Source organism: Loxodonta africana, chromosome 5 (assembly GCF_030014295.1).
Source record: "Loxodonta africana isolate mLoxAfr1 chromosome 5, mLoxAfr1.hap2, whole genome shotgun sequence".
NCBI lineage: Eukaryota > Metazoa > Chordata > Mammalia > Proboscidea > Elephantidae > Loxodonta > Loxodonta africana.
This window is the reverse complement of record NC_087346.1, coordinates 157989517-158003430: the sequence shown is the minus strand read 5'-3', so window position 1 is coordinate 158003430 and position 13914 is coordinate 157989517. Positions and strand designations below refer to the sequence as shown.

At 48.1% G+C, this 13914-nt stretch overlaps 1 protein-coding gene across 9 annotated transcripts in view; it reads right to left on the bottom strand.

Moving 5' to 3' along the window:
* The window catches only part of RNF4 (ring finger protein 4), a 40477-nt gene extending 26606 nt beyond the window's left edge, over positions 1–13871 (bottom strand). For 2 of the 9 annotated variants that reach the window (XM_064286154.1, XM_064286152.1), the window contains exon 1: positions 13758–13865. The gene's annotated coding sequence lies outside the window, so the exon portion shown is untranslated. Of the gene's footprint in view, positions 1–12613; positions 12646–12699; positions 13141–13757 lie in introns of those variants that run through there. The other 7 variants (XM_010591346.3, XM_003411258.4, XM_064286153.1 and 4 more) reach the window with 7 other exon arrangements.
* Between the last annotated feature and the right edge of the window lie 43 nt (positions 13872–13914).

Here is a 13914-nt window from a genome sequence, read left to right as displayed (position 1 = left end):
CCACTCTGCCCCTTCTGGGCCTCCCTTTGTCTTCAGTGTTACAACCCTTGACCTGTTTTACAGCTCTTTCAGGAGTTTTCTTGCCTCCTCTCTCTCTCTGCTTTTTCTTGTCTTGAAAATCTCTGTGGGGTTGGCTGCTTATATACACAACTTCTTGTCAATTTCAAGGCATGGCATCTCCCTGCAGTGGGCCACAAACTGACCAGTGCCCTTTCAGCAGGCCAGATACTTCATTTTACATAGTCTATTGCCCAATCCCTGCAAGGTGCATATAAATCACAGGGCAGGCTGCAGCCCAGGACCTGACAGAAAGTATCAAACCAAGTTGTTTACAACTTAACCCAGGAAATGTCAATCAACTTGGCAAAAGTAACAAACCCTTCAGGTATAAACTAGGGCAAAGGAAATTCCCCAGGCTTTAGGGGAAAAATCTCTCAAGCTGTTTTTCCAAAGAACAGAGGCAAAAGGCCACATAAAGGAACTCACTTCATCAGAGGGAGAGATCTGTCTTCGGAGCAAAGGGAAAGGATTTTATGCACATACCTTGGCTGTTCCTTAAGTCTTTTCTCACTTTGATTTTTAGTCTTTTCACAGATGGCCGTTAGAGACAATGGCCCTCAATCCTCAGCCTGCAGCCCTTCACTGCTCTTTGAAACCACCCTCCTGCGTGCCCAGAAGTCCAGCTAGCTCCTTGCTTCCCTGAGGAGCTTTTCCTGAGGTGTCTATGTGCAAAGCCCTCCCACTCTGAGGGCCAATCTGGCAATTTATTTCAAATCTGTTTCCCTTTTGGGAATAGCACAGGTAGGGGTGAGAAGGGCTTAAGAAGGTGGAAGGCTGGCCTTAGAGAAATCCACCAAGGGGCTGAATCTCAACAGGGAATCGAAGGGGGAAAGGGGCACTGCAAGTGAACTAGTGTGGGAATACAGACGTGCAGTGGTGCATGGAAAGGAAGGCCAGAGGTCTGGGAGGACCTGGGAGGTGGTCAGCGTCTACCACTACAAAGGGTCCATGCAGGTGATGGAAGCCATCATAATAATAATAAAACAAACAACAACAGCTGAAACCTACAAGCCATTTCCTATGTGCAAAGCCTTGTGCTCTTATCTTCACCACTTCACACATGCGGAAGCTACCTGCGATCAGGACTTAAGGAATCTGCCCAAATTCCAGGAGTTAGGTATCAAAGCCCGGACTGAAACTAAGGCAGTCTGACACCAGAACCCACAACACTCTTAAATAAATACTATCTTAGGGCCAGAATCAAATGTATTAATCCTAGAAACAATTTAGGACCTGGATGATTGAATGAGTAACTGCTTTGATAAGGGTCAGCACAAAATCAGTTTCTAGGAAGCGGAGATTAAAGATGTCCCCAACGTCCAACTTCCCCAAGCTGCTGTTGTCACTCCGTCATCTCTAACACCAACTACACGCCCTTCTCTCAGTACTCCCCCTCCCGACTTTTGGTTCTGTAATTCGCAGCAATGCCTCACAGAACTCACACGCCATCAGAGAGATGGCTCTTGTGGTTGCTGCGCTGCCAAGTCCCAAAGTCGTGGATGAGCATCAGGCCAGAAGCTTCTCCTGACTCACATGGTTGTGGGGCTGATGAACACAAATCAGCAAGCAGGTCAGACGACAGGCTGCTGGCTCACAAAGCTGCAGAAGCTGGCTAATCAGGTCCAATGACAGGCTGCTGACCCAAGTTCCAAGAGCCAGAAGTCAGATTATGACAAGCCACATGCAGAATCCAGAGCAAAAGAGAAAACCCTGTCAGTGGGTTCTTATATACACTGGATGCGGACCATGCCCTCAAGGAAACTCCCCTTACTTGAGCATGGCGGTACGAGGCTGTGACGTGAATAAGGGCGCTAACAGTGGTGCCTCGAGTCACAACCTCCAATAAAGTGGTGAGACTCAAGATACACCCCACCCTAATCCTGCCTTATTAAGGTAACAGGCAACTCACACCCAAACGGGACCATAACCCCAGGCACAGGGGCCAGGATTTACAACACATCACAAAATGGAGGATAATTACACCAGACTACAAAAATGGAGGATGACCACATCATTACATAATCGCCAAATTACATCATTACATAATTGCCGAACCACCGAAAATCACGGCCTAGCTGAGTTGATACATAACCTTAACCATCACTGGTTCCATACACCTTATCTGCATTAGCAGCAAGCTGTCCAATCCCCATGGCAGGCCACAAGCACCTTATTTACATACTCCCAGCTGATCACTGTGTGGGAATCACAAAGAGTACAGGCTAGAAAGGCCCTATCAAGTAACTCACTGCACTGCAATGTTTGCCAGGTTTGTCAAATTTAGTCTGTCCAGAAAGGAACTCTTGCCTCCCTCTCGCTCCAACATACCTGCCCTTGCCTCGTATTCTACCATCACACCAAGTGGCACCCCATCCTTTGGTTTCTCAAAATTGCTGCAGCTGCTCAGCATGTTCTCAAAGTCATTCAGTGTGGCCTTGTGGTATTAAGTTCTACAAGAACAGGGGCTTTAACTGCTCTGCACATAGCAGTGGCACAACAGTCAAGAGTTTGGCTGCTAACCAAGAGGCTGATGGTTAAGTCCATCCAGATGCCCCTTGAAAGAAAACTATGGTACTCTACTTCTGAAAATTCAGTTATCGAAAACCCTGACGAGCACGGGTCTACTTTGACACACAAAGGGTCCCCATGAGTTGGAATCAACTTGATGGCAACTTATTTATTTTTTAAATACAGTGAATACCTTGTACCAGGTAGATATTCGGTGTGTATTTACTGAAAAAATAAATAACTCAGGTGAGCAGAGAGTAGAGGGTCCCTGCTGCCAAGAAAAAGATCTGGAGTAGCGCAGTGGCCCAGAAAACAGAGAGGAAGGCCGTATACCTGAAATCTATCCGGCAGACTTTGACAAAAAGATGAGACACAAACAATTCATGCAAAACTGGTCACTGTGCTAAGTGACACCATGAAACCAAACTAGGGAAGGAAGAAGAGAAGTGGGTGCCAAGGGCAGGTTATTTTCCTTTAGAAATGCTGGGTGTGGGGTATTCAGGTAGAAAGGTCCACAAGGCAGCTGGAAAACTCAGGCAAGAACTAGGGTGGAGGGAGAGATTTCAGAATTTGAGAAAATTTGGGAAGGCAAGTATAGAAAGACGAGCCTGCAAAAAAGAATAAAATATAAATTAGAAACAAATCTAGGATCTGGAAATACGAGAGAAATCCAGAGTTTCAAGGAAGAAGCAGCAGTAACAGTCAGATGCAACGCACAGGTGGAGGAGAACAAAAATGAGGCCAGTGAGCCTGGTCTCTGATAACACGGTCACTGGAGATCAGAAGGGCCATTTCTGACAAGTGCAAGCAGCAGCAAAGGAGCCCAAGTTATACGTAAGGTCAAGACAGACTTGCTGGAGGAAGTGACAATGAAGATGAAGCTTCAGTAATAGGAAAAGTTATTCAAGAAACCCCACGGATGGAGCTGGGCGAAGGGCGGCCCAGAAGGGGAGAAGAATGTCCTAGTCAAGTACTGTGAGCACGGTGTCTGTGCGTAAGAGAACTGAGGGCAGCAAGAGATGACAAGGGCCAGGACAGTAGCAGCTATCCTAAGGACGGACAATTGAGGGACTGAAGACAGAGACAACACAGAGATCTGTATTCACAAAGGTCCTTCTGGCACCTGTGTGCTGTGAGATGGATGGAAGACCGAACAAGACAGAACGCAGACAGGTCAGGAGAAGCCTGTTACAGTAGCCCAAGCAGAGAGAAGAAAAGAGCGTGGCTCTGAGGCAGTGGCAGAAGAGATGGAAGAGGCAGGAGGTGACTGCAGTAACTGATGGGAGGGGGCGGTTGACTGTTCAGCCCTTTTTGGGTTCTTAAAGATTTACTGGTCTACATTATCATTCTGTTATTGTTAAAGGTTTATTTTTTTTTTTCATTATGGACACTTCAGAAGACAACTCCCTCCCTCCTCCTCCCCGCCTCACAACTCCGGTAGGAGTCAGAGAACATCAGTATATAATGGAAGAAACAGATTGTTACGCAGGCAGGAAACAGAAGTGGGTTAGCCTGATGCGTGATTCCATATTGTATCTCAGACCCATTCCCACAACACAACCAAAGAAAGGGAAAAGTCAGCAAAGAGGAAGGGGCAGGGCGTGCCACAAGCAACGCAGCAGCAGTTACTCTGCGAGTGCAAGGGTAAAGACATTCTGATGAGAACGGACACCATTCCACCCAGCCTGACTTCAGGGCAGGTACATGAAGACCTCAAAGCTTGCCAGGCCAGCGGAGTGTGACACAATTACCTGCTGAAAACCAGCCATCTAACCCCCTCTGCTCCGGTCCCAGGATCACCATGCAAACTTGTTGCCAACGTGGCTTCTTGTGCCTTTTCCGAGGGGAGATGACAGGCGGGTACAGCAAGTCACGTATTCTGTGTGGCAATTATAAGCTAGTTCTCAGCGTAAATTCATAAACAGCCATTCGGATATGTGGGCCTTAGTCTCCCCTGCATCTGGACAAGGCGGCCAGGGCAGCCTCTTTTTATGCTGGTATGGTGAAAGCTGAGAGAAGCCTAAAGCATTTCATCAGAGAATGCCAATGCAAACAGGCCTTGACCGCACACCAGGTGTTTAGCTTAAATCTCCCTCTTTTTAAACCATAATCTTTCTCACATGTTATTATTAATATTTCCACAGATGGGAGATTTCAAAACGAGGACAAGAGAACGCATGTCAAAGAGAGAGAACATTTAAGACTCGCTGTGTACTGCCAGGCTGCTTTTGTAAAGAATGTCATAAACACCCAGGGCCACTGGCGATGTCCATGGCGACCCACCCTCCTGGGCACTGTGCATTGTCATTAAAAATCACCAATAACTTTGATTTCAAAGCTTCCTAAATTGAACTGAGCGCCACTGTCACACGAATAACCACGCCTTTTGTTGTAGTGTGCCGTTGAATAGATTCCGACTCACAGATCCTACCGCACAGAGGAGAACTGCCCCATAGGGTTTCCCAGGCTGCAGTCTTCATTGGAGCAGATCGCCAGGTCTCTCCCCCTGAGGAGCAGCTGCTGAGCTGGAACAGCTGACTTTCCCGTTAGCCTGCCTTAGTTCTCACAGACAACGGAGCCCCCTGCTTGTCACACAAAGGAGTGGCAGTAAAGCTGCCCAGCAAACCATCGGACTCTGACACCATCACTCCTGGAGCCTTGTGCAAACACTTGACCCCTGTGACCCAGTCTCCTCATCTTTAATGTGGGAAAACTACCCGCTAGCCTGCAGCTGTTAGGATAACAGCAACACTGAATAAAACCGCCCAGTTTGGCTTCAAGCACCCTGCAGGCTGATTGATTTGAGAGCCATGTATGGGTGCTTACTTAAGGTCAGGCACTCTATCTGGGGCTAGAACACTTGAGAAGCATATATTTGGAAAAACAACCAATAAATGAGGTAATAAATATGTATTACACCAGAAGGGCCAGAAGGTGTACTCTTGTTACCAGTGTGAGTACTAGTAGATAAAAACCAAAACCAAACCCAACCCACTGCCGTCGAGTCGATTCCGACTCACAGCGACCCTATATAAGAGCAAGGCAAAGCTTCAACCCCAAGTGGAGCTGGAACGAGAGCGGGCTAGGCTTCCTCATTTCTGCTATGGTTTAGGCACAAATGTTTCCGGCCTCTGAGCAAGGTTCCACTTATTTCCAGAAGACTTGGCAGTTATGTAGCTAATCGTGACCTCTTAGACTTAGGAAAGGCAAGGGCAGCCCTCTCCCAAAGTTCTTTATTCCTGAAGTGGTTTAGGAACCACGTCTCCCCTGGGGTTTTGCACGGACTAGATGAATAAGCAAGTGGTAAGGGCGGAAAGCAGGAGACTGGGTTGGAGAGGCAATGAGGTGTATCCAGATACTGTGTAACTAGCTCTTTCACACATCTGTCTTTGCCCCCGATGAAGCCACTATGGGCAACTGGTCCTCACTCCACCTCCCCGAGGCCTGAAGGAACTCCAGAGCCAGAGGCTTTCACACCTGCTCAGGGAGCTGCCACAGAATTGGCAGGGCACTTTTTTCTCCAAACAGAGGGCCCCACTGAGGATCACTTTTTGCTTCTACTAGAGGAAAAAAAAACTAGCTGCTTGTGCACAGAGATGCTCTATTTCTGGATGGGACTCAGGCCATGAGAATTATGAACGAGCTTTTCCAAAATCTATGAAAAAATAAAAATAAACTTCACCTAATAATACACTTCTCAGAGGCCTGCAGGAACACTGTAACTAGACAGGGTTTGGCCAGGTACCCAAAAATGTTCTACAGTGGGCACAGCCCCACAAACACCCTAGGGAAACTCTCCTGTAGCAGGAACCCTGGGCCTCCCCAAGCTCCACAGATCTCCAGGACACCACTCAGCACAGCCACAGCTGAACTTTGTGCCTCTTCTTCTCCAAGAATGCTAGGCTGATCCTTCTGTCAGGGAAACCTCTGGAGCCTGGGGGCGGGGGCACCCTAATTCTCTGAACAGCCACGTCTCATCAAGTAACTGACTTGGGGGATTTTCAGAACTGGGAGGGATACAGAAGACATCAATCCAATCTACTCACTTTGGCGGGTAGGAAACTGACTACCTGGTTTCTATAATTACTCCTTTGTAAAAAGGTTTCGCTGGGGCAGAATGGAAGCTCAATGGCTTCCCCATCTCCCTGACCCCTAACTTTTAATTTTATTTCAGCCAGGGTGGTCTACAGGCTGGTGATACAAGTCATCTCTACAGGGGCAAGAACAATGCAACGGAGGAAACCACGGAGATTGAAAGGCGGTGAACGGGGCCCTCAGAGCCATCAGTCACCTCCCACCCTTCCCCCTCATAGCCGGTCACTATGAAACACGAAGGAGCCAGGCATGCCAGTGTTAATGGTGCCAGAATGGAGTCTGCAGGACGCTGAGCTGCTTCTACTTAATCTAGACCACATCTTGAATGGGGTGGGGGTAGAAGGGTGTGGGGAGTCAACCTAGAAACACTAAATTGTCCATATCATCCACTAAAAATAGCCTAAGGTGCAAGCCCTAGGGAAAAAAAAGCCGGAAGGTTACAGGTTCACTTGACCTGTATCAACAGCCTACTGCCATTTCTAGAAGGGATTCTCTTATTACTTTAGGTCTTTGCGATTTAGAGGGCTTCTTCTTTAACATGAGGGAGGACTGGTGGCGCCGTGGTTAAGTGCTCAGCTGCTAACTGAGAGGTTGGAGGTTCAAACTCACCAGGCGCTCCATGAGTGAAAGGTGTCATGATCTGCTTCCTTAAAGATTACAGCCTTGGAAACACTATGTGGCAGTTCTACTCTGTCCTATAGGGTTGGTATTGGTCAGAATTGACTTCTAACAGCAGAGAGCAGCCAAGCAGTGCCTCACAGTGGTTAGTCCCTCATTCGCATACCAGCAGCAGGGGTGTGGTGAGCTCAAATAGCACGGCTCCCAGGGCCCCTCACACAGCATTTCCTTCCTCCCTTAGGCAGTGCACTGTGGCTGGCTAGTGAACAGATGCATGCTATCACCAGGGAGCTAGCCAAAACCAATTCTCTCAGGGAAATTCATCTTGGCAGTGGCACCTGACTACTGGGCCTGTGAGCTGGAGCAGCCCTACTCCAGGCCCTCTTCAACAGTCTACGTAGGCAATGAAATAAAAGAGAAAACCAAAGTCAGTGGTCCTTGCCCCCCAGGACAAACACAGCCACGAAGAACAGCAAGCACCTACTACACTAGGAATGGACAAAAGAAAGGCACAAGAACAGAAGGGAGAACATGAGTCTGTGTGATGGAGTCCAAAGGCTTCACAAGGTAGCTCAAAAAATCATCAGGCTCCAAAAGACCCAAGAATTTCGCAAACGCTCCTGAGTGATTACATCCAGTGGCTACAGAATCTGGTGTACACCCCTTCAATTGAATCCCTTATAACAGAGCCAGGCTTCCCTCTCAACTTTCTGGCCTCAGCTGCAGTTAGTCATGTTATAACGTGACACGTGCATTCTTAAAAACCACCGCGCTATGCAAAAACTCACAAGGCTTATGGGGAAAATGGATTACGGGCACAACACTCGAAAACTTTGTCCATGACACACACACAAAAGAGAAGAACCTAATGAAAATGGCAGTACTGTCCTACACGTACTAAGTGGTTAAGAACTATATACACACCACAATAAGGATGGCACTTCACCTGAAAAAGGCCTGAAGTTTGCCTGGGGAAGTGGAAGTGGGCCTTAGAAGCGCTGCAGCTTTTGAGTTATTGTAAAGCATGGGAAAGAAGCAGAAGATTGTAAACATCAGACCTGTGTTGGGCGTGGCTCATACCAGAAGTCTACCAGTGAGCTGGCAGATGTCTGAAGTGTATGTCTGGGTGGCTTGGTTCAGTTTTCTGTGTTCACTTACTGTTTTCCACAACAAAACTGTACACAAGCCAAGGCAAAACCCCCATGATGTTCATATTGTTCCCTATGTGCCAATCCCGTTTGGAACAAATTCATGTTTCCAAAAAAGCAGCAAAGGCAAGCTGCGTGCACTGTGCTCCAGGCATCCTGGCCGCCAGTCACCCACTGTGGGCTCTTTCACACTCTCACAGTTTGGTATTTTGGGCAACTCCTGCTCACCCTTCCAGACCTACCTCAAAGGTTACTTCCATTTTCCTCAGGACCCCAGGATCTGATTTCATCATTTCTTCTACTGCAGTCCCTCTTAACATGATAACCACCAGCTGCCATCAAGTCACTCCAACCCACGAAACCCCATGTGTGTCAGAACTGGGCTCCAAAGGGTTTTCAACAGCTGATTTTTACAAAAAATCAATTGCCAGGCTTTTCTTCCAGGTGCCTCTGGATGGACTCCAACCTCAACCTTTGGCTATTGTCTGAGTATTAGCCATCTGCATCGTCCAGGGACTCAATGATAAACATAACTCTAAAACTGAATACTTACTACGGTGTACCCACCATAAACTGCTGGAGGAATGAACAAATCCACCCTGGAAGAAGTACAGCCAGAATGTTCCTTAGAAATGAGGCTGCCAAGACTATGTCTCACTTACTTTGGACATGTTATCAGGAAGGCCCAGTCCTTGGAGAAGAATATCAGAGACTGGAGAATAACATGTTATCAGGACGGACCAGTCCCAGAAAAAGGACACGTTATCGAGAGGGACCAGTCTCTGGAGAAAAATTGGTAAAGTCAAGGGTCAAGAGAGGAAGACCCTCAATGAGATGGACTGACACAGTGTCTGCAATAATGGCCTCAAAAACACCCACTATTATAAGGATGGTACAGGACTGGGTAACATTTCATTCTGTTGTACATAAGACTGCTATGGGCCAAAACTGACTTGATGGCACCTAACAACAACATGTTTTTAAAAAAGTGTCCCCTCACAGTATTTAGCACAAACATGCATGTTGAATAAACACAAATGTTTTTCTACTGAAATTAAATTAACTCATTAGATGACTGCTTCATTTTCTTGGAAGATACGGCAGTGTTTTTGAGAGAAAAAAAAAAAAGGAAAAATGGAGCCTTAACACTGCAAGTCAAAAGATAGCCAAAGGGAGATTTCAGAGAGAACATTTTTACCTGAGGCGTTTTCACCTAGGAGGGAGTAGGAGGCCAGAACTAACTAACATCCAGACGGTGCTTAGAAAGGAAGCACCTTTTAGTAGGCCAGAGCGAGCAGCAGAAACTGGCAACAGTTAGGCTAGGTAAAAGGTAAGGTGCAGCAGCAGAGCACCTTCCTTGGTGAGGGCTGGGGGGTGCTCACTCAGGAACATAGCTGGATTCTTCAAGACTACAAAACAGTCACAAAATGGGAAGTTACCTGAGCGTATTTATGACCAGAACTCCCCATGGGTAAACGTTACTTAAAAAAGAAACATAAAATACGGATAATATTCCCTGCTTTTAAGTTTTTTTTTTTTTTCCTATTTGGAGCTGCTAGAGAAACTGGTTGTTTGCTTTCCCACCACAGAAAAACGTGGATGGCACAACAACGCCCAGGGAGAGGCGTGGCCACTGGAGCCAGATAGGGGCTGAGATTCCAACTGGCAAACTGTGTGACCATGGGCCAAGTGACCCCCGACCTTCCTGTGCCTCAGGACACGCAAAACGGAATAACCACGCCTACGTGGCAGGGTGACTCGTTAACAGATAAGCAGGCACTCGCTAAACAGTAGGTATCACTACATCACAAACCAAGAGAAACCCACAGGGACACAGGATTTACATTCTTAACAGCAGAAAAATTGTTATTGCAATTCCAAGCTAAAGAGATAACATTTAGCAGACAGGCTTCAATTTTGAATTTGCATATCAAATAAATCTATACAGCCAGCCAATTTACTTAGCTACCTGGAGGTAGAAGTTAACATAGCCTAACGGGTACACCAAAAAACATGTGGCTTAAAAAGAAGACTCCAGGAAAGCTTTATGGTCACACTTCCATTTGCAAAGCAACCTAATGATAGCAGCCATTTTGAAAAGTTCCCAAGTCCTTCCTACCCTCCATCCTGCCAGTTCTGACTTACGTACTTCCAAAGGCCATTCGAGATCCCTCTGCTCAAACCTCATGTTTTCTCAAACCTGAACCCTGACCTCAGGGTTAGGCAATATCTGTGCTCCAGGCCTTCCTCTTCAGACAGGAAACCTCAAAATGCCTTCCTCCACAATTCCGAGTACAGCTGAGAAACACAATACTTAGACGTGAATTATATCTCAACGGTAAAAACAGTCAACCCTGTAGTATTCTACAAGAGCCACCCTACCCTTCAGAGATTACTGATTTAAGGACAGTTAACTGTAGGTAAACCATTTCAATAAAGACGGACACTGCCAACACACGTAATGAATCTACAAATTCACTTTTATACTGCGTATAAGCCAATTACTTACTGAGCAGCACCCTCAACTCTTTTCCAGAAACCAATGGGGGTATGAACTACTGGACGTGGGCTCTGCTCACAGCCTTTAAGAGCCAGTGATGAACTGGAATGACTGGCCAGCTGACAAGCACAGGCACCAAGTTCCACAGATTCAAACACACCCATTTCACTCCATTCCCACAGTCACTATCCTGGCGCTAACTATCCCTAGGCCACTAGTCCTACCCACTTTTCTAATCCATCCTTCTCACAGCATAGTGCTTTTTCTAAAATGTGATTCTAACTGTGTCACTTCCTTGTGCTTAAAACTTAGTTCAGTGGTTTTCCACTGGCCTTACAATAAATTCCAAACTCCTCAAAGTGAAGACACACCAAACACCACTGGTCATCTGGTCCCTGTTTATTTTTCCAGTCCTATCTCTTGCTGCATGTCTCTCAGAACCATTTCCAAGAACAGACCTCAGAAGACCTCAAAAATGTGCTAACTTAGGATACTAAAGCAGGTAGATACGGACAAATATATGCATACAGAAAAACATGAGAGCAAATGCACACGCGCACACAGATGTATCTGTAGACACATACACGTACATTTACGCACGTTTGTGGTTGACGCATATACGTATCTGCATATATAACAAACCACACGGGCAGTTTTCAGAGGCTTTCTAGACATATCCAAACAACCTGCAGGATTGGTTTACTGAGTTAAAAGACTTGGGACCACAGTCTCAGGACACAATCAACTGACATAACGTAATTCACAAAGATCATGATCCACATCCTAGTTTGGTGAGTAGCATCTGAGATCTTAAAAGCTTAAAATCTAAAATATAACTATTGGTCTCTACCTATATAGAGCAAAAGAAAATGAAGAAAATCAAAGTCTCAAAGATGAAACTACTTCACTGGACTACAAGCCCATGCAAACCAGCACCTCTTCTAACGTGAGACCAGAACTAGAACTAGATGGTGCCTGACTACCAATACCGACTGTTCTGACCAGGAACACAACAGAAGGTCGTGGATTGAATGGGATAAAAACGTAGAAAGCACAAATTCCTAAAAAAAAAAAAAAGGCCAGACCTACTGGACTGATAGAGACCAGAGAAATCCCCCCAGACTACTGCTCTAAGATACCGTTAGAACTTGTCACTGAAGCTATTTCTGCAATTCACCTTTCAGACAAATAATAGATCAGCTTGTAAAATAAACAATATCACTCATGAGGACTGTACTCCCTTAAACAACTACGTGAGACCGAACGGTCAACATCTACCCAAAATCAAAGATGAGAAGGCAAGAAGGGGGAGTGAAGCTGGATCAGTGGAAACAGAACAAACGGAACACCAGTAATGAGAATGCTGACACACAGTAAAAACTGTAACCATTAAAAAAAAAAAAAAAATCAAACCCGTTGCCATCAAGTCGATTCGACAAAGGGGTAATTCATTGCGTAAACTTTCACCTAGAACACGTTAGTTAAAAAAAAAAAAAATTCATAGGGGAAAATAATTAGAGAAAAAAATACATCTACAAAGGTCCCTTAGAGAGCTGACGATAATAACAAATAAAAAAGGTCTAGAAAACATTATATTAAAGATTTTTGCATCAGAGTTGGGAGCTCAAATTCAGGCAATACAAAAGCCAGCAGTATATTTCCATTTGAACGTTCCCATTTTTACCTCAAACTCAGATAAAAGTGAGCCAAACAAGTCTCCCCTCCTCTTCCAAACCAAACCACGAGAAGAAATGATTCTCCCTTCGATACCCTTTGATCGCTGGCGGCCCCAGCACTCCTGGTCGTTCACCTCAGAAGCTTAGTCCTGCAGTCAGGAACCTGGCTGTGCACCCTTGGGCGGACCGCCTGACCTTTGTGGGCCTCAGTCTCCCGGATCGCCCCGGCAGCCTAGGCGCAAGGCAAGCCTGCAGAGCCGAGACCGCTGGACTAGATCCCACAACTGGGGGCAGAAGCAGGAGGTGTGATCGCCAACGTCGAGGGGCAGCTGGAGGGTGAGACAAAACCCGATATCCACAAAAACGGCTCCGACTCTTCCTTTCCTCTTCAAAGGACCCACAGGCGGAGGAGGAGAGCTGTCTACCGAGCACGGTGTCTGGGGTCAGTCTGCCGACACCTGTGTGCAGGGGCGCAGAGCGCTGCAGGGGCGGGGGGCAGGCAGGCCTGGCCGCAGCCACCAGCGGGGTCGGCAGGCGCTCCCGGTGCCGAGGGCCCACTGGGTGCCGGGGCTCGAGCGGGGCGCTCCCAGGGCCAGGCCCCCAGCGCTCCCCGAGCGGCCGCCCACACGTCTTCCGCCCCGTTCATGCCCAGACAAGGCTTTCCCACGGGGCCCACGAGCCCAGACCCGCGGTGGCGCGAGCGCACAAAGGAGGCACCGTCGGTGGGGAACAAAAACCCCGCGCGAGGCCTCCCCAAGCGGCCGCACAGCCCCGAGCCCTGGCCTGTCCTGCCCACACTCCCCGAGTGACCTTGGACGCGTCCGGAGCCCTGGCGGAGCCTCAGTTTCCCCCCTCAAGTTAGAGACTAAGCCCCGCGGCGCCGCCCGCCGGGGGCGCCCAGACGCAGACCCAGGCCTACCCACTTCCGCTGACGCGCCGGGCTCGGTCCGTCCGTGCGGCCGGCAGAGCGGGCGTCCACGTGGGCCCGAGATCGCGGGGAAAGGCCCGGCGTCGGGGCCCTGAGCCGGTCAGCGCCGCGCCGAGGCTACTCGGCGCCGCGGGCGCTGAGGCCTCATCAAGCCGCGAGGCGACGAGCCCCGAATCCTCCCGGACGCTGACTTGCCGCTCCCTCCGCACGCCGCATGGCCTTACCTGGAGCGGGTTTAGTCCAGCCCTCCCCCGGCAGCGCGACCAGACGGAGAAACCCTTCCGCAGCGTCCGCGGAGCACTCCTCCAGCCAGACGCCGCCGCCTACCAGCGGTCCACTTCCGCTCTAGAGGCCGCGGCACCGCCCTCCTCGCGTCCCTAT